Below are 27,650 nucleotides of genomic sequence, written 5' to 3'. Positions count from 1 at the left end.
ATGAGCTAGGTCTGGCGGGAATGAGCTAGGTCTGGGAATGAGCTAGGTCTGGCGGGAATGAGCTAGGTCTGATAATGAGCTAGGTGTGGTGGGAATGAGCTAGGTCTAGGAATAAGCTAGGTCTGAGAATGAGCTAGGCCTGGGAATGATTTTTGATCGAGGCATTAGTTTACAGTCTATCGCTAATAGTTCTAAGAATTTTCTTCGAATTCAGCGACAATTCATACACAATGGAAATTTGATTTTTTGAAATGTAGTGCGAACTGTTCTAAGATATTTCTTGTGCATTCTAATGAGGACTGGTCCACTTCTTATATTTGACCGATGTATCCTCCAGCTAATGAATTATTGATACCCACTGGTCAACTTCTTATTCATTGTATTTGAAATGAACATGTTTCAGTTTGTAAGAATAGTACAGAGGGTGTGGTACGTATTATCATAGAACCACGCGTTTGTAGTTCAGTGGTATTTTGTAGCCAGTGGTGCTCGTGACCATTGAACCGCATTATGACAAACTCAGTTCATATTGTGTCCTGTTATTGTGGTCGGTCTTTGAAATCGTGTAATACGTGTTCGATTTGAATTGAACCAGTTTTGAGGATTAATTCTTAACACACGTTGAATTCACTATATACGTCCTTACGTGAGGTTAGGTGAGTTGAATCTTAAACGGGATTTTGTAAATCTATAAGCTATAAGGGCTCGGGCTTCTTTACTTGAATATTGATTCATCAGTCAGAATTGAAACCTGTAAAAAATATGAAATTGTCTTCTTTTTCAGATCAGCCATTCCTCATTGAGGACCTCATTGCTTCCAATACCGCGGGGCTGACTAAACCAACGCTGTTTTCAAAATAATCTATGAGTCTCCACACAGAATTGAATTGGTGGTGAGTAGATTTGTAGGTTTTTTAATACTGGATATAACGGATTGTATGGAGTCAAATTAAAAATCATAACGGTGATCATTACGTTTTTTTTTCAGAGGAGCTCTACTTCCTCTGATTGCTGTCAATGCGTGCTGGACTTAATCAACAAATACACAGTGGACTTCAGGCCTTCTTCTCTTACTCAGGACATGTTTGCTGTCAATACCTGCTGCGGACTGAATCAACAAATGCATATTTGGATCAGACATTCCTCGATTACTCCAGACCCGATTGCTGTCTGCGTGCTGGACTTTACCAACCTGGACCAACAGAGCTCAGTGCTGTAGCCTGCTTGGATGTCTTATCTTCTAAGTAACAAACAGAAGACTGATCGAAGTAATCCATGAATTGGTGAGTAGAATTTCTAACAGTTTTTCGTATAGGAAACTTAGGTTAGGTCGGGTTTAAGCCTATCTATCAAACAGATTGGTCCTCGTTACAGCAATTTCAGATACATTAGACTCCTAACATTCCTCTTAACTCGAATTAATTTCTGACCAGTGTTAAATGTTTGAGGTGTTAGAAAAACCTGATTGATATTCTTGATTATTCTTTTGTTGTAATGGTTCTAAATCTGTATTAAAGTTTGAAATGATAATTCCACTTGCCGGTTTTGACAAATTTGAGTTAAGAGGAGTCCTATGTAAAACCATTTATCAGATAAAAGAAACTTATTCCATAAAACTGGACAATGAAATATTACTTGTAAATTCAACTTGTAACCGGTTCAATCGTCCGAGACATGTATACAGCACCTGAGAGTAGTCGAGCTATAGGCTTGGGAAGGTGGTCGCAATTATTAAATATAGATCGCAATTTTGTCCTAAATCATTGATTCAAATTAGTTTCGATCGTCTGCTTGCCTGGAATTATGAATGTAATCTCTGATCGGTCAAGGACGATTAATCCGGTTATGACGAGTGGTATGAAGTTCGGGTTTGACTATTTCACGGAACGGCTTCGTATTGTAATAATGTTATAAATGTGTGAGTTACTTCGCTTAATTTACACTTGTCGTATAGTTTTCTCAGGAGACCGAGGAGGTAAGCTCGGTGGGCACAGGACGGCGCTCCGGCCCAACGGCGAATTCATGACAGAAATAGACTTTTTTACTAAAATGGTTTTTTCAATTTCCGACCAACAGATGATCCCCTCGTTTACCAGACCTAACACCTTGCCACTACACACTCAACCTCGCTTAAGTCATTATCAGATAATCATCACACTACATCAGTATTTCTAATTACAATTCTCTGGAGTAATTTGTAATACGTTCTTTCGGTAAGTCATCATCTTAACGATTCTCCCAACTGAAGAAGACTTAAGCGATGTTGACTGTACTTTCTCCGAGCCGAATGAATGAAGACATAGCTATTTTGTGATGGCCCTTCCTGGTTCTTGGAAAAATGATGGCAGATTTTGAATAACATTATCGTGGAAACCATTGCGGAAACCACTTGGCTTGGTCCAAAGTTGTTACAGCCTGTGAGCGCTGTGACTGCACCCTCACTCGGCATTCTTTATTTCATTGTTATCTTTAAGTGAAAAATAAATCATATCATGTTATTGTGTTCTGTTTTAAGTTTGTAATTTTGGTTGAATCTGCGACAAGTGTAAATTACTTATTCTCTTATTGTTCTTGCTCAGTCACACGTGTAAAAACAGTAAAATACATTGAAGTGAAGCTTGATGCAATTGATACAAAGTTTTTTCGAGTTGTTCCTTGAGTGAACACGAAATAGTCGGAGTCTCCCTCCACCAGCGCGAACACGTCTCCCTCCATAGCCTTCCACTATCTAGGCCGTTTCGTGATGCAGTTCCACATATTTGGGGACGGCGTTCTGCTTAGGGTTAGGTTTAGAGATTAAGACACTGTTAAAACGAATTTGAGTTAGAAATACACGTTGAAAAGGTATCACTGACGTGTCTATAAAGCCTAACAACCACAACAACCTTTTCATAAATATGCCCTGCATATTTTTAAAATGTTGATGCTATTTGTTTTGTAGGGTGTCGTAGTATAAGTGAATAACGCTGTGAGGAGGTGGAATACCTGAAGATATGCGAGGTGTAAATACTGAAATTCATTGCGTGTGTGTTCAATGAAAATAAAGTGTTTGAAATAAAGAATTCGATTTCTGCAATTTAGGTCGGGTTTAAGAACTTTTCATAGAAATACCGAAATAATGGGTTTCGTCAACACACCAAACGCTCGAAGTTCAAGAGAATTCGAAATGGTTATTAATAAATGCATTATTTCGAAAGTTTCTATCTTGGTTTTGACTATTTCAAATCGCTAAACACTTCACTTACCTAGAGGAACGCGACATTGTCAAATGTATATCGTTATCGGAACCTTGAACCAGCAGCGGAGAGAAGTCCTTATACAGCACCAGCATATGAGCAAAGCGTCGTTACAGCATCCAAACTCTACTGGGTGGTTCTTAGAAAACGCAACAGATGTCATTTTTCGGATATATTTATAACCGAAGATAATAAACTGATTATAAAACTTTTTATTCAACTAACCCAGGTATTCACTCAAAGATCAGCTTCACTATTCCGATGTATTGTATTTGGTTTATTGGTTTTATACGTGTGACTGAGCAAGAATTATTAAAATAAAGGAGACTCGTAATTTACACTTGTTGCAGATTTAAATAAAATGACAAATTTGAAACCTTGATTCCTACATGACTTTTATTCAAAATTGTACAAAGTTTATTCGAATGTAAAAACGGTTTCTGGGACAAAATCATTTCTGATGAGGCTCTACTCGCTAAAGTTAATGACATCTCCATTCATCAGCCAGATACCAGTTAAAAGCACATTATTTTTCAACTTTTAAATCAATCTCTACAGTAATTCAGTAAATAGGGAAATTAGTGGCACGAGCTTGAGGATTTGTGAGCGAAGTTGACGTCTGACAGGACGCAAAGCGCAATAACCATCTCGGTGAAAGTCAGTTTCTAACCTCCATCAGTCTGTGGGCCGGAGCGCCGTCCTGTTCCCACCGAGCTAACCTCCTCGGTCTCCTGAGAAAACTATACGACGAGTGTAAATTAAGCGAAGGCGACATCTGTTGCGTTGTTTAGAACCACAATCTCCGGAACCGGTGACTTACACATTTAAAACATTATTACAATAAGAAGCCATTCCGTGAAATAGTCAAACCCACACTTCATTCAAATATATATATTTTGGCAACCTTTCACAAACCTTTACTCGACTCCTCGGTGCCCGTTATAGTCTAGCCCACCTTCCTATACTGCCGAATTGCCCGTATCAACTCAGGACCAGGTCAAATGTGTTTAGAATTGGTTTTATATTTTGCACTTAATGCCAATTTAAAAGTTTGAACGGACACTTCAGTTTCAGTAAATCCCTGCAAAAGTTTTGTGTTATTGAGCGTCAGGTGACGAAGCCACAATTTTAGTTATTTCTCAATAATTTTCATATTTGTCTCGCGTCTAAATACAGAATCTAGAACGGTTTTAGTGTCAGACGATTAAAGCGGGTTACAACATATACGATGTGGATTGTATGACCCAATATGCAATGAAGCAAATGTTTTCGATTGTTTATATCTGATAAATCGTTAGATTACTCGTTACTCGAATCTCTTCAAGTCGAATAAGCATTGAAACTCCGAAAACAAATATTGGAATCATTACATTCAATGCTGGCAATCAGATTTCCGTTGTTTAATTGGAATTCAAACACAAATCACTGAGATCACAATCGATTCGAGTTACGATTGAGTCTACTGTTTTTCAGTTTGCTATAACTAGGGTCCGTCATCTGTTCGACTAAGCTTAAACCTAACCTAACCTTAATTTCCTAAACAGAAATAATTCAAAATTTCTACTCTGCCGTTGGGTTCGAATCCTGAAACGAATGGTTCGCCGCGTTGATACGGTGGCACCCGGTGGCACAGTTGTGAGTTAAAGCTAAATCCGAGATAAATACAAATTTAACGAATTAATGAGTAATTCGGTGGATTTTACCGGATTTGCCAGACGCAATAGAAAAGAAATTCTGCAGTTTGCTGATGTAATTAAGCCACTTTTCGTCAACCAAATGTATCTCGACAAAATACAGCATCAGATGACGTATGAAATCAGTTGCATGAATCAAATTTGAAATCGATGGTTACATGTACATGGTATATGTACATGTAACATGGTTACACGTAGTTACATGTTAGAATGTTTTCCTATCACAATCGGGCGGACCGGATGGCTTAGTCGGTCGGCGACTAGCGTGTCACCGCTGTGGCCCGGGTTCGAGTCTCGGAGGAGGCGGGTCAGGATGTGGCAAATGATCTCCGGTAAGCGGGCGAGTCGAGAGTACTGTCCTCCCTGGAATGAGGTTGCTAATGCGTGAGTCCTACAAAATAACTGGTGTGGGGTAAATTATGTTTAATTCAGTCGTTTCTGGCTGAATTATTTATTTATCCCACAATACCGGTCCAGGCTGCGGAGTAATTCCCCCAGGGACCTTCGACTTTTTTACAATATTAGTTTGTTATTTTAAGTTTAGTGGTGAGGGTTTGGGAAATTTTTTTATATTTATTCAATTCCTCAGACTGAAGAAATCCAAGCGACTATTTGGCGCGCGGTGATCAATCACAGTTCTTTCTCAACTGATGATAAAACTTTGATAATTTTTTTAACTTCACCAGATTTCGGTTAAAGAAGATGTGTACGCGGCGATGTCTGGTGAACTTGTGTATAAATTCGGATTCAAAACGACTCTATCCAATAGAGAATTACTCACTGGAGACCTGCCATACGCTCTACTACACAATAGTGCCGCGTCACTGCACAAACCCTTAAGCAAACTTCGATATCCTAAAGCAAAACTCGAAAATAGTAAAATTGAGCCGGTATTATAGTTTAAAACAAGACGTAAATAGAAGGGAAATCTACACTAAAGTTTGTTGGATAGTTTAGATAAAATTTCAGCTTACAATTTTAGGCAAAAATCGTAGCATTCGATATTTCTATCTTAAACAATATGTGCCTCTATGAATAGTCGAATTAAACTCGATGACCTGTAGGCCCCATTGAAAATGTTTGGCACGAATTGAATAGTTCTTTCGGATTAGCGTCACGGACTCGGGTCTGTCACAGGAATGCGCGATCGAGCTTTCTGATTGACCCATTCCGGTCGCATCGATGATGCACCGTCGTTGATTGGTTGACGTAGGTATTAGAAGCGCGTTTCGAGCCGCCCGGTGCCAGTCCGAGAACCGATGTCCAGTGATGAAGGTCGACCTATAAGAGCTCTGCAACAAGGCGTGAAGAACGTGTGGCTTTAAGCAAACAACCTACTGATAAGCGGCTGATGATGTTAGGAGAGACTGGAACGTGAAGGAATTTGTGACGCCTAGCGATTGAGAACGCAAGATGAGACTGGCGGCTGTTGATGCTGATGATTGCGGTGGAGATCCCGATACTGCTGCTGCTGCTGTTGATGTCTGATTTCAACTACAAACAGATTACGGCTAATTTGCTGATGAAGACTAGTTGCTGTTGTCGCTGATTTCCGATGTTCTATTTCGCGCACATTCATACATTATGAATATTGTGTCTTTTTAGGGTTAAACCGAAACCAGTTCGCTACTACTGACAACTACATGTACACAACTCGTTTGTCGCAACGTCCTAACTAGTCTGCTGCTGCTGCTGCATTGGGAACCGCATCAACCCACATTTTGCTGTTTCGGTATCTGTACATTAAGATAAGGTAATTATATTAAACTACACCCATCCTTACATTTTGCATATTCAATCTTCTTCAATAGCTTGACGATTATCCGATTTTCGTTTCCGTTTTTCAGCCGGCTATATTTGAGTTACAGCAACATCTTCAAATCTCGAGACGCAGACTCAACTCCGACTAAAGCACCATCTCCAAACCTCGAGATGCAGACTCCACTCCATCTCCAAACCTCGAGACGCAGACTCTACTCCGACTAAGGCACCATCTCCAAACCTCGAGACGCAGACTCTACTCCGACTAAGGCACCATCTCCAAACCTCGAGACGCAGACTCTACTCCGACTAAGGCACCATCTCCAAACCTCGAGACGCAGACTCTACTCCGACTAAGGCACCATCTCCAAACCTCGAGACGCAGACTCTACTCCGACTAAGGCACCATCTCCAAACCTCGAGACGCAGACTCTACTCCGACTAAAGCACCATCTCCAAACCTCGAGACGCAGACTCTACTCCGACTAAAGCACCATCTCCAAACCTCGAGACGCAGACTCTACTCCGACTAAAGCACCATCTCCAAACCTCGAGACGCAGACTCTACTCCGACTAAAGCACCATCTCCAAACCTCGAGACGCAGACTCTACTCCGACTAAAGCACCATCTCCAAACCTCGAGACGCAGACTCTACTCCGACTAAAGCACCATCTCCAAACCTCGAGACGCAGACTCTACTCCGACTAAAGCACCATCTCCAAACCTCGAGACGCAGACTCTACTCCGACTAAAGCACCATCTCCAAACCTCGAGACGCAGACTCTACTCCGACTAAAGCACCATCTCCAAACCTCGAGACGCAGACTCTACTCCGACTAAAGCACCATCTCCAAACCTCGAGACGCAGACTCTACTCCGACTAAAGCACCATCTCCAAACCTCGAGACGCAGACTCTACTCCGACTAAAGCACCATCTCCAAACCTCGAGACGCAGACTCTACTCCGACTAAAGCACCATCTCCAAACCTCGAGACGCAGACTCTACTCCGAGTAAAGCAACATCTCCAAACCTCGAGACGCAGACTCTACTCCGTCATTATTTCGTTTTGCCGCATGTTATAAAGTAACGTAAATAAATAAACGTCCATCTACATAAAATGCTCGTCTTACTAAAAATCTCGGAAAGGACTCTTCCCCTCACAACTTCATACTCGACACTGCTCCGGAAAGAACTCTTCCGCTTACAACTTCTCACACAATCAAGGAAAGGACAAAGTCAAATAGGAAAGGACAAACGCAAAGTACAAATCAAAGAATTTATTCCAAATTCAAAGTAGGAATTTCTTACAGCTTGTTTGCAAAAGTAAAATTCAACATTTTATTGAAACATCAATATTTAATATCAACTAAAATGGGATTTGAACCACCAACCATTGGACTAGCAGTCCAGCACCCTACCCACTACGCTATAGGGACGTACCGGCAGCACACAGAGGAACTCATTGCTTAAGCAAATTTTATCAAAAAAATAATGCCATCTACCGGGCGAGGCAGGAACTAGTTCCCATTTCAACCCGGTAGATGGTAATAATAGAGAATGAGACAAGAGTGGGCGGAGACAGACAAGAGTGGGCAGAGACAGAGTAAGAGATGAGAGTGAAACAGAGTGAAACAGAGTGAAACAGAGTGAGGAGAGATGAGAGTGAAACAGAGTGAGGAGAGAGTGAGAATGAGAGAGGATAGAAAGAGATAGAGAGGATAGGATGGCATATCACCTGAACTTCTTCTATGTTCCTCTTGTTTTCTATCTAAAAGTTACTAGTTCAAACAGATATTTATCCCATCAGCAGTAATGTTATTATTTTGTCCTCGTGGACATAAAGTTCACTATAACTGAAGTCAAGTTCTCCCAATATGAGTTCGTTTGTTTGTTTATCCTGTCGCTGAGTTTGAACACTGCCCACACCATCTGATGTAGTCCTGATCATAGTTCCACCATATTGATGACAAACATCCTAAAAATATACATGAAACTTAATAGATTTAAGGCCATCAATCAAACATACAGAGTTAGAGTTAAGTCTAGTTACCGGTGTATCAGAGAAATGGCAATCTAAGGTACCCCCAAAATGAGGGTCAGGGGTCAAATATTTTTTGTCTCCGATTTCAATGAAATTCAGTATATACATGTATTCTGGGGTGCTGATTACAAATCTGAAAGAATTTTTCGGATCCGAGGCCCCAAAAATGAGAAATTCTAATTTTTGGGGGACCCCTAAATTGTCAAAAGGCCTTGGACCCCAGAATTTTCGAGATATTCAAAATCTGATTGCAGATTTGGAATCAGCGCCCCTGAAAATAGTAAGGACTAAAATTTTAAGCAAATCGAAGAGATTCGATTTTTTGGCCAAAAACGGCAAAAATCTAAGGATGACACTCAGTAAACACTATGTTTACAGATAAACTGCTCTCTCATAATTGTTTTTGAAACATAAAAGAAATTCTACTCACACAAGTCTCTCCTCCCTTGTCTAGCAGTAATAATAGTCCACTGAGTTCCACAATTCCACATACAGAGTTCCACACCTTCAGGAGTCAACCACAGATTATTTTTTGATACTGAGTATCAATCCACTTTTAGTCCAGTTAGTTCACATTTAGTTCGGTAAGTTCACATGAAGTCCAGTTAGTTCACTAGTAGTCCGGTTAGTGCACATATAGTTCACATGTAGTTCGGTAAGTTCACATGTAGTCCAGTTAGTTCACTAGTAGTCCGGTTAGTGCACATATAGTTCACATGTAGTCCGGTAAGTTCACATGTAGTCCAGTTAGTTCACAAGTAGTCCAGTTAGTGCACATATAGTTCACATGTAGTCCGGTAAGTTCACGTATAGTCCGGTTAGTTCACTAGTAGTCCGGTAAGTTCACTAGTCCGGAAGAAGTTGACTGAAGAAGTAAAACTGAAGAATTTCAGACGAAGTCCACATCCAGTATTTGTGATGAAGTTTACCAACGACAGTCCAGAGAGGAAAACCTGAAATATGAAATTGAAACAGTCTCTAGAGAAACACATTAACAAACTCAAACTCAAACTCTCAGACATACTAGTAAAGGCTTATGCAAAAGTTTTCACAACTTTACTGGATTAACAGATTGTTTTTACGTAACTGATATACTCGGCCACTGTGGGAGTAAGATGGTGAAACTGGTTGAGTCAGCTGGTGATGGTAACCTGCTGAACATGTGGAAAAGAGGAGGAATTAACAGGAATTGTAACAACAGCTCATCAAGATTTGTGAAACTATCACCTGCACCATGTCGTGCATGCGGCGCCGCCTGGCTAGTGAAAGTGGTTATTGACACTGAGTGCCGAGGTCCCTGTGTCTGTGAGGTCCCCCTGTGTGCCCCTGAGGACATGAAATCTTGTGAATTCTTATTCTTACGTATGTCTTACTTTAAACGGCCAAGTGAAAGTGACCACGGCCACAGCAAGGTTACCGTTGGCGTTAAACACTTGACTCCAGGTCCCTGTGTGGTGGATGGACGTGTCTGTAAAGTCCCTGTGTCTGTGAGGGCACGATATCTCATGAATTCTTATCTTTTAAACCAATATCAAAGTTCGTACGTTGGGAATCATTGTGGCTTTAAAGTCTTTATCAATTGAGAGACTTAGTTTCATTGTAAATAAAGAATTAGAGATTGAATTGAGCGCGCTCCACAGTGCACGATTTCCATATCGACCGTCTAGTGCTGCCCCTACATATAACGATAGCGGGGAAAACGTGAACTAACTTAATACTCGCTTGCCAGAGTCTTCGGACGGCCGTAGTGGACGAACTAATTACCGATTTGCGGGCCGGATTCGGAGGGAATTCTCCAAATCTTACAACTGCTCTAAAACGTTTGAACCAAACAATTATTCTATAAGAGAATTAACCTTAAAAGAGTAAATTTGAATCGGGATATTTTTAGTATCGTCTGGCAGAGAGCGACAGGTGTTTGAATGTTCCCTGATTATTTGCGCGCAATTAAAATATATCGAAGAAAAAATATGGAAATTTTGTCAATTCAGATGATAAATTATCATTCAAAAATATAACTGAATAACTTATTCTGAATATAAATACTAATTAATTGATAAGAAAGTGAATTTTAGCTATCAAAATTGAATATCGTTCCCTAAAAAATAAGAAAATTTCATTAAAAAGTTAAAGTATTCATAGTATCATATTTAATCAGAATTAGGCGCCACACTGGTCCGTATTGTACGTAATTGGGAAATTCATATTCCGGCGGCGCTATTTTAGTTCACAGAAATTCCGCTGTCGTTATTCATAGGGGCAGCACTGTACGGTTGATATCTAACCCAGCCTCGCAATCTTACTGTGGCATGCAAGTAATACAGATATTTTTTAGCCGAATTTCGTTCATTATTCACCACGATTCCGTTTTCTATGAATAATTCAATTAATTTTTAAGCTTTTTGAAAGGGGATCTTCTTTTTAAAACGATTTTCAAGCCATTTTTGATAGAACTCTTCTGTAAACGGAATCTAATTGCATAAAGCGGTAAAGAGGTAGACTCACATGCCACAGACAGAATCTAAAGCAAATTAAATTTTATTCTCCAAAAAAGTGCATTCATCCAACGCTATCATCAAAGTTGCAGCACGTGAACCATTAAACCTCCTATTAAGGTCGACCCTTCTTGGTCAGGGTTAAAATCAAACTCTCCCAACCACAAATTGGTGCAAACAACTGGAAAAACTTCAGTTGAACATCGTTAATACGACAAATCTGTGTAAAGACGAAACCAGTTTGATTCAACAATTGCATCCCACAAGATTCATATCAACGAGATTCCACTTAAACTAGAACAGAAAATCAGTTACAACCACCACAAAATTAGTGAATAATCAATTCATTGTGAAATTTATTTATTTCAGTGAAAAATGTGCATCAGAGTTAAATATCAAATAAAAGTCTTGCATAAAGCGAACATGTGATCAACTCCGCAATGAACTGACTGAACTAACCCAGGAATCGAAACCTGAAATCATATTTACAATATCAGATATCAGATTTATGATGCATCAGTATCACACATGTTGTTTCTGGTGCGCTATGTTATTACAATACAGTAGAGTCTGTTCCTAACTTGAATCAATGTGATACCAGTGATATCCCATTGACTGATGATTCAAGTTCTGTGGTCGAGAATTAAAACCTAGCAATCTAATTCGGAAATGTCTAAAAACTCCTGGACTTTTGTCGAATTCAGACGGAAATGAAATTTTCTGACTTTCTAATGGAATTTTCTGATCCTCAACTCAGATTTTTGCTTAGCAAGTATAAATTTTGCAAGTCTCCATTTCAGTATAAATTTTGCAAGTCTCCATTTCAGTAAGACAAGGTTTACTGTTTTTGAGTTAAAAGCCGACAACTCTTTGCACCGTCTAGTAGAAATAAACCAAACATTTTGAGTGAGTGGTGCTTTAGGAGTGTTTTAAATCTAGAGAAATTGAGACTTACCTTAAACGGAAAGAATTGATCGTCCATGTTTCCTAAACATAAGGAGCCATGTTTATTTCTACCCCACACGTACAGATCATTGTTATCTACAATATACATGTAATAACATTGTAAACAATGTAACATCATTCTAGATGCTAGGCTAGGGATTGATAGAGAGAGGGAGCAGGGCCAGGGAGTTTCACACAGTAACTAGGCTTAAGAATAGAAATCCGATTCCCTTTGTACTAGCATGTCTCCAGCCTCGATTGCCTACGTACCTATTGATAACTATTAAAATGAGACATCAATTTCTAGCATTTCTTCCAAGTCACAACTCTACTTGGTTCATCTTGGTTTATCTGGGTTCGTCCTGGTTCATCCTGGTTTATTGGGGTTCGTCCTGGTTCATCTTGGTCCATCTGCTCCACTGCATCAATGTCTGTATAATGTTCAAATCAATTCTCTACTGATTGTAGGTAAAGGGGGAATCGTCACCACCATAACAACCGTCAATAGTTCCGCCATATTGATGACAAACATCCTAAAAATATACATGAAACTTAATAAATTTGAGTTATGTTAGAGTTAAGTCTAGTTACTGGTGTATCAGAGAAATGGCAATGTAAGGTACCCCCCAAAACGATGGTTAGGGGTCAAATATTTTTTGTCTCCAATTTCGGAGAAATTTAGTATAGACATGTATTCTGGGGTGCTGATCACAAATCTGAAAGAATTCTTAGGATCCGAGGCCTCAAAAATGAGAAATTCGAATTCTTAGGGGTACCCCTTAAATTTTAAAAAGGCCCTGGACCCCAGGGTTTTTGAGATATTTAAAATCTGATTGCAGATTTGGAATCAGCACCCCCGAAAATATTTAGGACTTAAATTTTAAGCAAATCGAACAGATTCGATTTTTTGGCTAAAAACGGCAAAAATCTAAGGTGTAAGTCCAGGAGTTTTTTTTCGGCGAAAAAATTTTTTTCTCTGATTCCTTCTAAACTTGGTAGGAAGATGTATTCCGAGGTGTAGATTCCGGATCTACCGCTGTGATCCCCGTCTTACTTGGTTGCTATTGTTTCTTCAAAACAATCTGTTCCAAACAAGACCTTACTCACCACAATCAGATATCCATGCGCTTCACTTAGCTTTAACTCAGTTATTATATTGACTGTAGAGCGAATTTAGTCAAAACAGATATTGACGAAGTGTTTTACAGAGACGCAGAATATTTTGAGGTAAAGATAGAAAATGTCATAGAATATTATCACAAACTGAACGCAGTTCGGGAGCGACAGTAAATATTTTTAGAGAAATAATTGCACTTGATTATAAACACGATATATTGAAACACGTCTAAATTTAGAAACCGCGGTAATTACTGCGAAACCGAGCGCAGGTGAAAGTAACAGAAATACGAGACTGGCGCCAGTTTGATGGGAGATCTTTTTACAAAATAATTGGACTCGATCAATTCGTCAACTTCTGACATTCTGACAACTTGTCATTACTTTGCAACGACTCTTATGAGAAATGTCGCGCAAACTTGGAAATAGTTAGAAATGTGTTTGTTTTGAAGCGTGAATTGTGTTCAATATGCAGCGAATGAAAGCGTTGTTCGTAGTTTTACTGATCGCTTGCGGAGACTGTATATTTACGCGGGCTGATCGCGCAAACTCTGTCGAGGAAGCCGCGTCTGTTACAGTCAGTTCATCTTGTAACAACACTCAATACTCCGTCGATTCTACGTCTGGTTACATCGTTTCACCGAACTATCCGTCGTTAGTGCGCGGTGTCGAATGTCATTGGTTCGTCAACAGCTCTTTACCGGGAAGTTTTCTCGTTCAAGTTTACTACGACATCGAGCCGTCGATATTCTGTAACGAAAACTACCTTCTCGTCGGTGAGTCCGACAACAAACTCTGCGCTACCGGAAGAAAACAACTAGATATCCGCAGTAACGGCTCGATTTCGTTGTTGTTTAGGAGTAACGTCGATGGAGCGCGAGGTAGTCGGGTTTATATCATATATCGTTTTGAAGAACAGAGTCGCTTGAAAATCTTACATAGATGTCACAAGCATGCAGTGAAAGAATTACTAACTCAAACAGGTTATGAATTCATGATTTCTGCCTGGCGATGTAAATTGTTGTTAGAATGGATCGGGATGCCAGACGGGTTTGCAATGAATTTAACGTTTATACAGATAGATTTCAGATTATATCCAGGTGAGGATCCGATGAAAACTCGTCCTCAAATTTACGACGGATGGAACAGCACCAGTGAACCTATAGCTCTTATACGAGAACAAACCGGACATCCACCTTCATCGTTTTATACTAAAACTAATAAAGCACGTATTGAATTCATTTCAAATAAACTGTCGTTTAAGTCGCAGTTGCTCGTGCAAGTTTACAAAATATCAGATTGGAACATCTCTAACCCGTTAATTCAAGTCTATAATAAATCAGGATTGCTCACTACAATTGATGGAATACCACATATAGTAACTCAGACTAAACACTTATACTGCTGGTCTATCACAGTCGATGTTCTGCAGTACGTCGTCTTCAACTGGACACGTGATCTCGTCTCGTCACCAGGTGTCGTTGGTGTATATACACGGGAAGGGTTACGTATTGTGAGAACTGATATTTTACTCAGTTTTAACCATCTTAAATCCCTGAGTGTAAAATCAGACGGATTTCTCGTGATTCTGTGCGTTTTAACGACATCGGATTTTTTAAGATCGAATTTGACAATAGAATTTGAAGTGAAGTCGATGACAATATCAGACGTTTACGTCAACAAGGAACAGATATCGGTATGTAATAACAATGATTTGTAGATTAGGTTCGTGTAATAGAATCATTGTAATTATCTATGATTTTGATGGCGATTATGACCAGTGAAACTTTACCAAGAAACATGGAATAACAACGTTATGTGCGACCCAAATTTCAATATATTCGGACGCACTCGTTGTTTACGCAGAGAAATTATGATGATCTGTGGAAGAATTTAAGTTAATATTTGATTGCAACATTTTGAACCATTATCAAAATATCGAGCTCGTACAAGGTTTGAATTTGTAGTATTGTAAACGTTTAATGTTGTAATCAATCCTCTAATATTTCAGAATTATGTAAGCATGACGTCATTATTAGCTAATCGTTTGTTCCCGAGATCAAAGAATACATTGTATCGTGTAACTACATTACAACTAAACTGGAAAGTGAACATCTATGAAGAACAGTTGAAACTAACAGTGCTATCAGAAAACTGTGATCGAGCTGGTTTTTATATATTTGATGGTAGTAATTTCACAGCTAGACGCTATGGTCCGTATTGTCCTGGTTCATACTACGGTCGATCTGTCGTCAGCCTGATTACATCAGGTGGACCGGTTACTGTAGTAGCATACGCTTATTATAACAATCAGTTAACAGTTGGTAGCTCATTTCTTAAATTTGCTCCTACTGATTGTGATGGTTATGTTCTACAGGAAGAAGTACGTCAGTTCAATATGACGTCACACTGTCTCGTGATTACACCTGAAAATCGACGCCTTCGCTCGAGAAATATTCACTTATTATCAGAACACGAATATCAAATTGACCGATGTTTTCTCAAGATGTCATGGCGATGTGATCAGTCTCTGAGTTTGAGTAATCAGTTTCTTAATAACAGTCTCGTATTAAACACTGTAGATTTCACAGGTGATGGGTTCGTTTTCTGGTGGTATCCACTAATAGTTGAACTACGTCGTAAATGTCTAGGTGTAAAAAAAGCGGATAGTTTGGGACTTGCCGGTTCATTTCTTCCAGTTACTACTAAAGATAAATGTGGACTCGTGCAGTCACCGAACTACCCGGGTCGGGCAGGACGTACATCAAAATCTATTTCATATAGATTTGAAAACCCGATACAACAAAATATATTTCAATATTACAGATTTATTGTCAAATCTATTGGACCAGTTTCATGTGAAAAATACAACAATAAAGCGAATGATCCGATTATTCTAATACAACTAATGAATTATAAACCTTTTCATAATGGTGAATATTTCAAAACTATTGACTCTCAATATGAAACTAAAATATGTGATCATAACGCGGTTCGTGGACTTATATTTCACAGTTTAACAGATAACACTCTGCGTTTTGAAGTGAACAATTTCATTCCGATATTTCAAATACAATACACTTTACACGAGTCGTTACCGATTAAACATTTCGATGATTTCTACTGTAAACAAGGATATTTGGATTCGGGAATTTCCTGCATCAAATTCATCAGAGATGAACGTCTGAATTGGGAGAACGCCGAAATATACTGTAGACAGAAGTACGCGGGACATCTACTCAGTATCAACTCAGAACAGGAAATGATTTCGATCAAAAGATTATTCGCAACAGAACTCCTCCAGATCGCATATACATTAAAAGCGCTCGTAATGATGATTGGATTGAAATGGAAGGTAAGACTAATGTATACAAATATGAATTAGAATAGAAAGATTTTTAAAGAAGCGATATATTTCATTTTCCTCGTGAAACAGAATGATGGTTATTACACGTGGATTGACGGTAAACCATTGAGCTACACAGAGTGGTATAAACCTGTTATTAATGAAACGATACCAGAAGTTATTCGAGGATTGATATCTCCGCTAAGAAAACAACCGATAAATGACGTCAATATGCCGTGCACGGCGATGATACTGAATAATCCACGAGGATCGGCGAACTGGGTTCGATTCCCGTGTCAAATCGAGGAGACGCACACGACATTCATTTGTGAATCCGAGAGAATCGACGTCAAAAACGAACACAATTCAACGATAAACGACGCGAACAATTCAACAAGTACAGACTTAAATAAAACCAGAGATCAAATGATTCCCGATGTACCTTTAACTAATTCAACCTGTCCAAGAAGTTGGGTAACTATTTCGGGACAATGTTATCAAATACTAACCGACTGGAAAAACAATCGAGGTTTGAATATTCGGAGTGCTAGAGAAATGTGTCACAGTTTCCGCGCCGAAATAGTAAAAATCACCTCAAATACAGAAAGCGACTTGAACAATTTGGTCAGCGAATTTCAATATCGACATCAACATGGCGCCATACTGACAATGGGCCGCGACGGATTTAAAGTTATCAAACCAATGGTGACCAGAAATGGAATTACTTATATTCAATCAGTTGAATGGTTATTAAAACCTTTCGATAATACAAAAGATAAAGTACATTCCGTGTTGTGTATCTATAATGTAACTAGTGAAGAATCAGCTTCTATAAGCGGTTGTAAATCGTGGCAGTTTGAATGTAACGATCAAAGATGTATCAGCGACCATCGCGTATGTGATACCAGACACGACTGTCAACACGGTGAAGATGAACTCGATTGTACGGATATCAATTTGCACAGTCAGTTCCGCTGTATCGATGGACAGGTTATATCGATTAGCGGTTTCTGTGACTTTATGAGAGATTGCGTAGATGGCTCGGATGAGAACTCGTGCTATCATCCACCGTGTTTATCTACGCAATATCGCGGTTCCAATCACCAATGCATCGATAGTTATAAACGATGTGACGGACTAGCCAACTGTAAAGACGGCTCCGATGAGATCGGCTGCACTGCCGAACTTTGTCAGGGGTTCTCGTGCGCGGACGGTGAATGTATTAGTTCTCAGTTGTATCGGGACGGTGTCGTGGATTGTAGCGGAAGTCTCGAAGAAGACGAATTGGTCACTAATATGACAGTGAATCCCGAGGTTTACTGTAATAATGACAATCACTGTACGACTCGTTTCACAGATCTGTGTAAGGAATCGGATGAACAAAGATGTTCGTTCAATTCTCCTCGCTGTTATTCCCGACACGAAAGGTGTATTTTAGAAAGGATGCCGATTGGTTTCCCGGTATGTAGAAATCTTGAACATATACTCGCGTGTAATGACTTCGAATGCGCGGCTGGTACTGTAAAATGTCCGGCATCTTACTGTATACCGATCAGACACGTTTGTGACGGTCGATCCGATTGTCCTAATTCAGAAGATGAACGAAACTGCGAGACTTGGTCGTGTCTGGGAATGTTTAAATGTGGTCAGGAAAATCGTTGTATTCCGCAATCTGAAGTTTGCGACGGTGTCGTTAATTGTAAACATAACTCGGATGACGAGTCATACTGTAAGGTCACGTGTCCTGAGCGTTGTAATTGCCGGGGTCATTTCATCGATTGTGAAAATGCTCTTTTATCGGATATTACTGGTCGTTTTATAGAATCAACTCGGGCTTTGATTTTGTCGAATAACCGAGTCGTATTTAACGAATCGATGTTAAACTCTTTCATTTATCTTCGTTTTCTCGACATTTCAGGCAATAATTTATCTTACATCGTTCCAAAAGCGTTTTCTAATCTAAATAATCTATACACATTAGACCTGACTCACAACCGCATAACATCATTATCTGCTAATACATTCGCAGGTTTGATCGCTTTAAAACAACTATTTCTTATCGGAAATCCGCTGCAACATTTAGAAGACGGTAGTTTCCGAGGTCTGACGTCACTTACTGTTCTCGATCTTCACGGACTTTCTATATCGGTTCTCGGTGAAAATGTATTTAAAGGTTTATCCGCATTACAGACATTAAATATCAGCAGTAACAGAATCCATTATATTTCTAGCTATGCTTTTTCGGGATTGGCTCGACTTGAAATTCTAGACCTTGTCAACAATTTTGAAGTAATATCCGTACAAAGAAACGTTCTTGGCGATCTTACATCATTGAAATACCTCGCTTCGGATGCTTACAAATTTTGCTGCATGGCACCGAATGTTGACCGATGTCTCCCCGAAGCTGATCAATTTTCCACCTGTTCTGACCTGATGGGTAACACTGTACTGAGGGCCATCATCTGGATGATCGCATCTTTCAGTTTTCTCGCTAACAGTATCGTTATCTTATTTCGCGTTCAAGCTTTGCGGATGGGATCCTCCGGAACACGTAACACATCTTCAGACATCCTCATCATAAATATTGCCGGTTGTGATTTTCTGATGTCGGTCTATTTGTTTTTGATTGCGGGAGCTGACTACGCGTTCAAAGGCGTTTATTATCTGAATTCTGAAACCTGGACGGATAGCTCATTATGCCGTCTCTCCGGGGTTTTTGTCACCGTTTCGTGCGAAGGTTCCTTGACTTTTCTCTTAATTCTAACGCGTCAGAGATATTCAAATATCGTCAACCCGTTTTCTCGAAGTCCGATTATAACTCCGAAATACGTTATCGGTATTTGCTGCATTTGTTGGCTCGTTATAAGCACAGTTTCTATTCTACCGCTGTCATCGTCGTCTTACTTCGGAGACAATTTTTATGGTACAACCGGAGTTTGTTTGCCTATGAATTTACTGACGATCGATGTCGATGGCTGGCACTATTCATTCGCTATTTTTGCCTTGTTCAATGCGGCCATATTGGCTACGATAATGACGACGTACGCTCAGATGTATAGACTCGTATCTGGAAGTAGGTCGGGCTCGGGTAGAGCCGATCCTACCGAACTGGTTTTAGCACGAAGGAGTTTAGTAATCAATCTTTGTAATCTATTTTGCTGGCTACCGATAATAATCGTTCAGTTTTGCGCCGTATTTACGGTCGAGATACCGAACCAGGTGGCCGCTTGGCTGGCCGTTCTATTTTTACCGATCAACTCGTCTCTGAATCCGCTTCTTTATACAATACTAAATATCGATATGAAATCTATTCGTGAACGCAATAAACGACGACTAGGATTGACGACATCTAGTAAATAAACAACAGTTTGACAAGAGTCACTTTATAATATTTGCCTATCTATAAATTGGATTTGAACCTCGAAATCCTAAAACTTGGTTGAGTTCGTTTGGGGTCACGACCTGATAAGTTTAACGAATACAATGATTCATTGTATCATTCATAATAAAGAAGTTTCCAGTTTCTAGGCGCCATCTAGTGGCGGTCCCTCGAGGTTCCCATTGTTGCGATAATTTGCGCTCATTTTTGAAACATAAGTAGTTATTCAATATCATATAACTCTGCAGTTTATTGAAATGAAATCATGGTGATTAGACATTAGATTCATGTGACGTGTGGAGACCGTAGCCGGAAGAGTTTGAGTCTACCGGTCGCGATTTGGGTTGATCCCGAGAAATGGTGAAAGTGCATCATTTAGAAAACCAATATTTGAAATTCTCTTGGATGATTCAATGCGTGACGATGGTAGTTTGTATATCCACCCTCGTCACGCGTGAGTGAACACGAAATATCCTGTTAAAATTAAAATTAAACCTTACCTAACCTCAGATTCCTATAGTGAAAAAATTTAAAATGTCTACTCACCGATTTATGTGAGCAGTTTTCGATTATCTTTTCCTCGAAGAGATTTATCATTCAGCTCACATGAGTTCTCTATCAGATCAGGTTGTTTTTGTCGGCACACACTTGATGCAATCAGGTCATGATGAAGTGATGAAGGTCTGGAATCTGGAAACTGTATTTGTCGGTTTAGTCAACACGCATTGGCAGCGATCAGATCCTGCACAGGAAGGTCTTCTCTGAAAAAGCAACCACAGTTTAATGAGACTTGAATCAGCTTGAATCCGACGCAACTTAAGTTTGACATTTAGAATTGAAATTAAAATGTCTCTTACCGATTCGTGAGTGGAACTTCATGAATTTTTTCGATCAGTTATCGTTTCATTTGGAGATGTGACACCCAAGCAACAGGAATAATATCTGTCCGGTCTTGTTGGTTAAGTCCAGCACGCATTGACAGCAATCAGGTCCCGAGGAAGTAGAGCATATCTGAAAAAAGTATTGATCTCAATAATAACCTTTAATTTGCCTCGATACATGCACATTGTAATCTGTTTTAGCCAGTAATAAAAACCTACAAATCTACTCACCACCAATTTCTGTGTGCAGCATCATGGATTATCTCAAAAATGTCTGGAGTTCACAGCGTCGGTTTACTCAGCTTCCGGGTATTGACAGCAATCAGGTCCTCAGTGAGGAATGGCTGATCTGAAAAACAACAATTTCATATTTCAGTTCTGACTGGAAGATTGAATCAATGTTCAAGTTTAGGTTGGATGCCCGAGTGAGATCCCAGAGACAGGGAGTCAACTATACTAATTCATACACGAGATGTGAACTGTCGAAAGCATTCCTCGGCAACTTCGCATATTAGAATTTAGATCTAGTAGACCTAATTGATAAAAAGCTAATAGATCTCCCTTTTTACTCACCTAACCTCACGTAAGGGACATATGTGCACTTCAATATCCTACCTAATGCATGAAGTAGATATAATATCAGATATTCTTTAACAGTCCTCGTTAAAATGATAGTTCTATGCAGTAATTTAAATCCTTTCAAAATCGAATTGAAAGAAAAATCAATTTCCAACACAATTTAGCAATCACATTTCCATCATTGAATCGTCACTCGAATTTTCACAGGAATCAAGCACGAATCTTAGAACTATTTGCAATTGATTATCAACTAATATAAATTAAGTTGATATCATCATAGTGATACATCGGTCACAATCCTCTCCTTAGCCGTTGTTTAATAAAAGCGATGATAGGTCCCTGGCAAGAGAATGTGTCCGTGCACGAACCCAAGAAAAAACTAGAATGCCGAAAATTTGAATGAATATAATGATAGTAAAACGAATTGTATTTACCTTTATAATTAATCTAAGCTTTCCAGTTAAAACACAGTCCAGTTCCTAACTCTAAGTTCCTATTGGACTCTCCTGCTGGTAACTGTCCTGAATCAAGTCCCAAACAAGCTTCTATCAAGTATCTACCGAATCTCTATCGAGTGTCTGCTCTCCCAAGACTGCGGATCCCTTTTATAGAAAGAATCGGCATTCGTAAAATACCGACTCTCCCACTCGACTTTTGGCAAGGAGCAGCAACCTAACTGTCATGACTGCTTTGGTCATGTAAAATTTAGCCCTAATGATTCGCTAATCTAAATTTATTTGGGAAACTGATTTGCTAAACTAACTTTTTCTTTCCAACCCTCCTGTCATGACGCGGAATGATTTACTCACTCCTTGCTTATCGTTGAGAGAACAGCTATTCTCTGCGAGTTACCAACAGACGTATACAACAAGAGAAACTTTAGAGAGCTAGTATTATCATTTAACAGAAATTAATTTTCATAAAACTTTAGCGATTATAGAGACTTTGTTCTTAATTAACATCCAGGATACTCAAATTAAATATATTTTTAAAACTTAAGTATTCGTCTCAAATTACGGTAATGCTCATTGTTTCTTTTTTTGAATTATTTAAAGTACTTTTGCTTCGGAACTTCATTATTATCCATTATCATTCTTAAGATCAGTCTATAACAGTTATACTAATTTTATTACAATACGGGATAAAGCAAAACAACAATATCTCCCATGACGGTTTATGCGATTTAGAGATTATCGTCCCTGAGTAGCAATTTTCTTCTTTTAAATAATTGATATAAACACTTGCCTAGTTTTATAATGGTGGCAGGAGAGTTGGAAGATAATAAGTTAATAAATTTGAAGACAGATGGATGGTGAACATAATAGTTCGAAAGAAGATTGCTTCTCAGGGCACTGTAAGCATTTCAATACGTGGTACTCATCTTCTACTTGGTCAGTGTTACAAAGGCTACATATACGCTGTTCTCTGGGTGTGATGGGTCGGGCCCATCTTCCAGTTTCAACATGCAGGTTATGATTACTACACCTAAATTTACTTAAAATGTTAACCAAATGATGGTCGCTGATATCTAAATATCCCTCAGAGTTTTATTGTATATAGCCTAGTCTAGCCAAAAATTACCTAAACCTAGGCGGTTCAACAAATCTCGCATATCTGTTGCCCAGTTTTTTGCATTTGGAACATTATTCGAGTCCATTAGTAACAGATCGTAAGTTTTTCTCAAGCTTGTCCAGGCAGGGGAATCTAATATTTTTACCCAAAACTTACAAACAGAAATAGCAACGTCAACGCTAATGGGATACCTGCCCAGTTCTCCATAGACCATTACATTAGGAGTAGAACGTCTTAGTCTTAGCACATATTTACAAAATTTAAGGTGTACAGATTCAATAGCCTCTAAGTTCTGGAATGCCAATACCGGAGAACTATACATTAAGACTGATTTTACAAGTTTATCAAAAATATCCCCCTTTACTTTTGGGGTCAAGAGTCTTGCACTTAGCAAATACTTCTTCATTGCAAACATAGCATTTAATCCTTGATCAGCTAAAGATTCTATTGAATGTCTGAGACAGCCATTACCCTGTGTAATCAATCCTAGATATTTAAACACAGATACCTCGTCAAGCTGATTACCATCGTAGACACACCTAAGTGGTTGAAATGCAGACCTACGATAGCATACTTTCATGACTTTGGTTTTTTCAGTGTTGACTGATAGTTTCATTTTTGTACAATATTGGTTAAGTATATCTAGAGATCTCTGCAGCTCTGTGGGTGATTTAGCCACGATGACAGTGTCATCAGCATGGAGCAAGAGGTATATTCTAAAGAATTCAAAATCTACACCAGTGTGACCGTTTTCAATAATGAAATTTTCCATATCATTTATATAGAGATTACGAAGAGCTGGTGAAATGCATTCCGCCCCTGTCTCACTCCAGTATCAGAGTTAAAAAACCGAGATAGGAAACCATCACTTTTTACACAGGATCTATTACTAGCATACATTGAGCGCAACATATTATAAACTTTGCCTGTAATTCCCGATTGGATTAATTTCTTCCATAATATCTCATGATTTAGAACATCGAAGGCCTTAGAGAAATCGATAAACGCAAAGCACACACCTTTCATTTTCGACTGAAGACAATGGTTAATTAAGGATGATATCACAAACGATTGTTGCGTAGTACCGTTGTTTGGCCTAAAGCCAGCCTGACATTCGTTTATGATATGATATATGTTTCTGTCCACTGAATTATACGAGTGTTAATAATGGTAGAAAAGACCTTTCCGAAACAGCTTAGCACAGTTATCCCTCTATAGTTATTGGGATCTGATACGGAGCCCTTTTTATAGATCGGAGTAATACAACCCTCACACCAGTCGCTTGGGTACAAACCGGTTTCTAAAATGGCATTAAAATGTATAGTCAGGGTAGGCGCCAAGGTATCAACTGCTGCTACAAACATAGTACAAAGGAAGTATATCATCTAATCCAGGCGATTTTCCGCGTTTCAGTTTTTTTATTGCAAATTTCACTTCCTCTATCGTAACAGGAAAATCTAAATCACGTGGCTCCTGCGACTTTAATTGGTCTCGATTATTAAGTTGGAGGTCGGGATCAATAGTAGCATTGTTCACGGATTCGCCCAGGCCGGCAAAATAAGTTTCGAATTCATTTAATGTCGGTTTATTACCCTTTCTTTCGTTTTTTTCCTGGGTGGATTTTAGAATACGCCAGAACGATTTTGCGTCGTTTCGCGCAAGTGCAATTCCGAGTTTCGAAGTAGAATATATGAATTAGATATAATATCAGATATTCTCTAACAGTCCTCGTTAAAATGATAGTTCTATGCAGTAAATTAAATCCTTTCAAAATCGAATTGAAAGAAAAATCAGTTTGCAACACAATTTATCAATCACATTTCAATTATTGAATTGTCACTCGAATTTTCACAGGAATCAACCACGAATCTTAGAACTATTTGCAATTGATTATCACCTAAAATAAATTAAGATGATATCATCATAGGAAATATGCAATAAATTCAATTTATCAAATCTTCATTGTCTGTAATATAAATAACATTTTCATTGTCTATAACTCGAATCGTCGCTGAAATTAAACACGAATCTTATCATAAACAAATGAAATTAAAATTAATTAGTGTATAACTAATTTATCTCCATATTTGTTAGTAACTGTATCAATATTTGTAATTAGATATTTATAATGGATTATTAATTCTTTTAACTTCTTAAATTTATAATCTACTGATTTGACATTTGAAGTATCTTTTATTCTATCTAGGAATGATTTGTTGTTCTCACTGTGTGCTTGTTTACTCTCCATTTATAATACATATTTTTATAAGACGATATCATCATAGTAAATATGCAATAAATTCAATTAATCAAATGTCCATTGTCTGAAACTCGAATTTCTTAGAACTATCGCGTATATATCTAAATATCGTCAGCAGCAGCAGCAGCAGCAGCAGCAGCAGCAGCAGCAGCAGCAGCAGCAGCAGCAGCAGCAGCAGCAGCAGCAGCAGCAGCAGCAGCAGCAGCAGCAGCAGCAGCAGCAGCAGCAGCAGCAGCAGCAGCAGCAGCAGCAGCAGCAGCAGCAGCAGCAGCAGCAGCAGCAGCAGCAGCAGCAGCAGCAGCAGCAGCAGCAGCAACAGCAGCAGCAGCAGCAGCAGAGTTATTTTTATTTATTCAAATCATCAAGAGTAATAAATAGAGGCTGCTTTAACATATCTCTCAATTCTAAATATCGTATATATCTAAATATCGCCAACCCGTTTTCTAAAAGTCGTTTCCATTTTGTGGCGGTCCCTCGAGGTCCCCATTGTTGCGATAATTTGCGCTCATTTTTGAAACACAAGTTTTGAATGGACATCACATAGCTATGCAGTGTATTGAAATTAAATCATGGTGATTAGACATTTTGACTCCACAAAATGTCTACTCGCCATGATTCATGCGACTCGTGGAGCTCCTTAGTTTATTCCGGAAGAGTTTGAGTCCTCCAGTCGATTTGGGTTGGTCCAATCGACACGGTAGCAAACAGATCCAGAGAAATGGCGAAAGTGCATTATTTAAAAAAAAACCAATACTTGAAATTCTAATGGATGATTCAATGCGTGACGATGGTAGTTTGTATATCCACCCTCGTCACCCGTGAGTGAACACGAAATTCCCTGTTAAAATTAAGATCTAACCTCACCTCAGTTTCCTATAGAGAAATAATTTATCATTTCTACTCACCGATTTATGCGAACAGTTTTAGATCATCTTTTCCTCGAAGGGATTTAACATTCAGCTCACAGGAGTCCCCTATCAGACCAGGTTGTTTTAGTCGGGACGTACTCGATGCAATCAGGTCCTGATGAAGTGAGGAAGGTCTGGAATCTGGAAACTGTATTTGTCGGTTTAGTCAACGCGCATTGGCAGCAATCAGATCCTGCACAGGAAGATCGTCTCTGAGAAAGCAACTTAAGTGTTTAATGAGACTTGAATCAGCTTGAATCCGGCCTAACTTAAGTTTGACATTTAGAATTCAAATAAAAATGTCTGCTCATCGATTCATGAGTGGAACTTCATGAATTTTTTCGATCAGTTATCATTTCATTGGGAGATGTGACACCCAAGCAACGGGAATAATATCGGTCCGGTCTTGTTGGTTTATTCAGCAAGCATTGACAGCAGCAATCAGGTCCTGAGGATGTAGAGCTTATCTGAAAAAAGTATTGATCTCAATAATAATTTCTTATTTGGCTCGATACATGCACATTGTAATCTGTTATAGTTAGTATTAAAAATAACAAATCTACTCACCACTAATTTCTGTGTGGAGCATCATGGATTATCTAGAAAAGCCTGGAGTTCACAGCATTGGTTTAGTCAGCCTCGTGATATTGGCAGCAATCAGGTCCTTAGTGAGGAATGGCTAATCTGAAAAACAACAATTTCATATTTCTATTCTGACTGGAAGAATCAATGTTTAAGTTTAGGTTGGATTCCCGAGTGAGATCCCAGAGACAGGGAGTCAACTATACTAATTCATACACGAGATGTGAACTGTCGAAAGCATCCCTCGGCAACTTCGCATATTACTATTTAGATTAGTGGACCTAATTGATAAAAATATTATAGATCACCCTTTTTACTAACCTAACCTCACGTGAGAGACATATGTGCACTTCAATATCCTACCTAATATATGAAGTAGATATAATATCAGATATTCTCTAACAGTCCTCGTTAAAATGATAGTTCTATGCAGTAATTTAAATCCTTTCAAAATCGAATTAAAATAAATATAAATTTGCAACACAATCAATCACATTTCCATTATTGAATTGTCACTCGAATTGTCACAGGAATAAAGCACAAATCTTAGAACTATTTGCAATTGATTATCACCTAAAATAAATTAAGATGATATCAACATAGGAAATATACAAAAAATTCAATTAATCAAATGTCCATTGTCTGTCACTCGAATTATCACTGAATTCGAAGAATAATCTTAGAACGATCTTAGCAGCAGCAGTAGTAGTGTAGCAGCAGCAGCAGCAGCAGCAGCAGCAGTAGTAGTGTAGCGGCAGCAGCAGCAGGAAATACTGTTATTTGTATTCATAAATTCTAGCCATCAAGAGTGATGAATAGAGACTGCTTTGATTTTTCACTTAATTCTTTCAC

The 27,650-nt window shown here is 38.8% G+C and overlaps 1 long non-coding RNA gene across 1 annotated transcript; it reads left to right on the top strand.

Moving 5' to 3' along the window:
- The first annotated feature begins 779 nt into the window (after window positions 1-779).
- Window positions 780-3,736, top strand: LOC141914500 (uncharacterized). The gene is made up of 3 exons (XR_012620843.1): window positions 780-893; window positions 989-1,283; window positions 2,942-3,736. It is a non-coding gene; the product is annotated as an uncharacterized LOC141914500 (long non-coding RNA).
- The last annotated feature ends 23,914 nt before the right edge of the window (window positions 3,737-27,650 follow it).

Source organism: Tubulanus polymorphus, unplaced genomic scaffold (assembly GCF_964204645.1).
Source record: "Tubulanus polymorphus unplaced genomic scaffold, tnTubPoly1.2 scaffold_32, whole genome shotgun sequence".
Taxonomy (NCBI): Eukaryota; Metazoa; Nemertea; class Palaeonemertea; order Tubulaniformes; family Tubulanidae; genus Tubulanus; species Tubulanus polymorphus.
The sequence above is the reverse complement of the archived record's forward strand: the minus strand, read 5'-3'. Positions and strand labels throughout refer to the sequence as shown.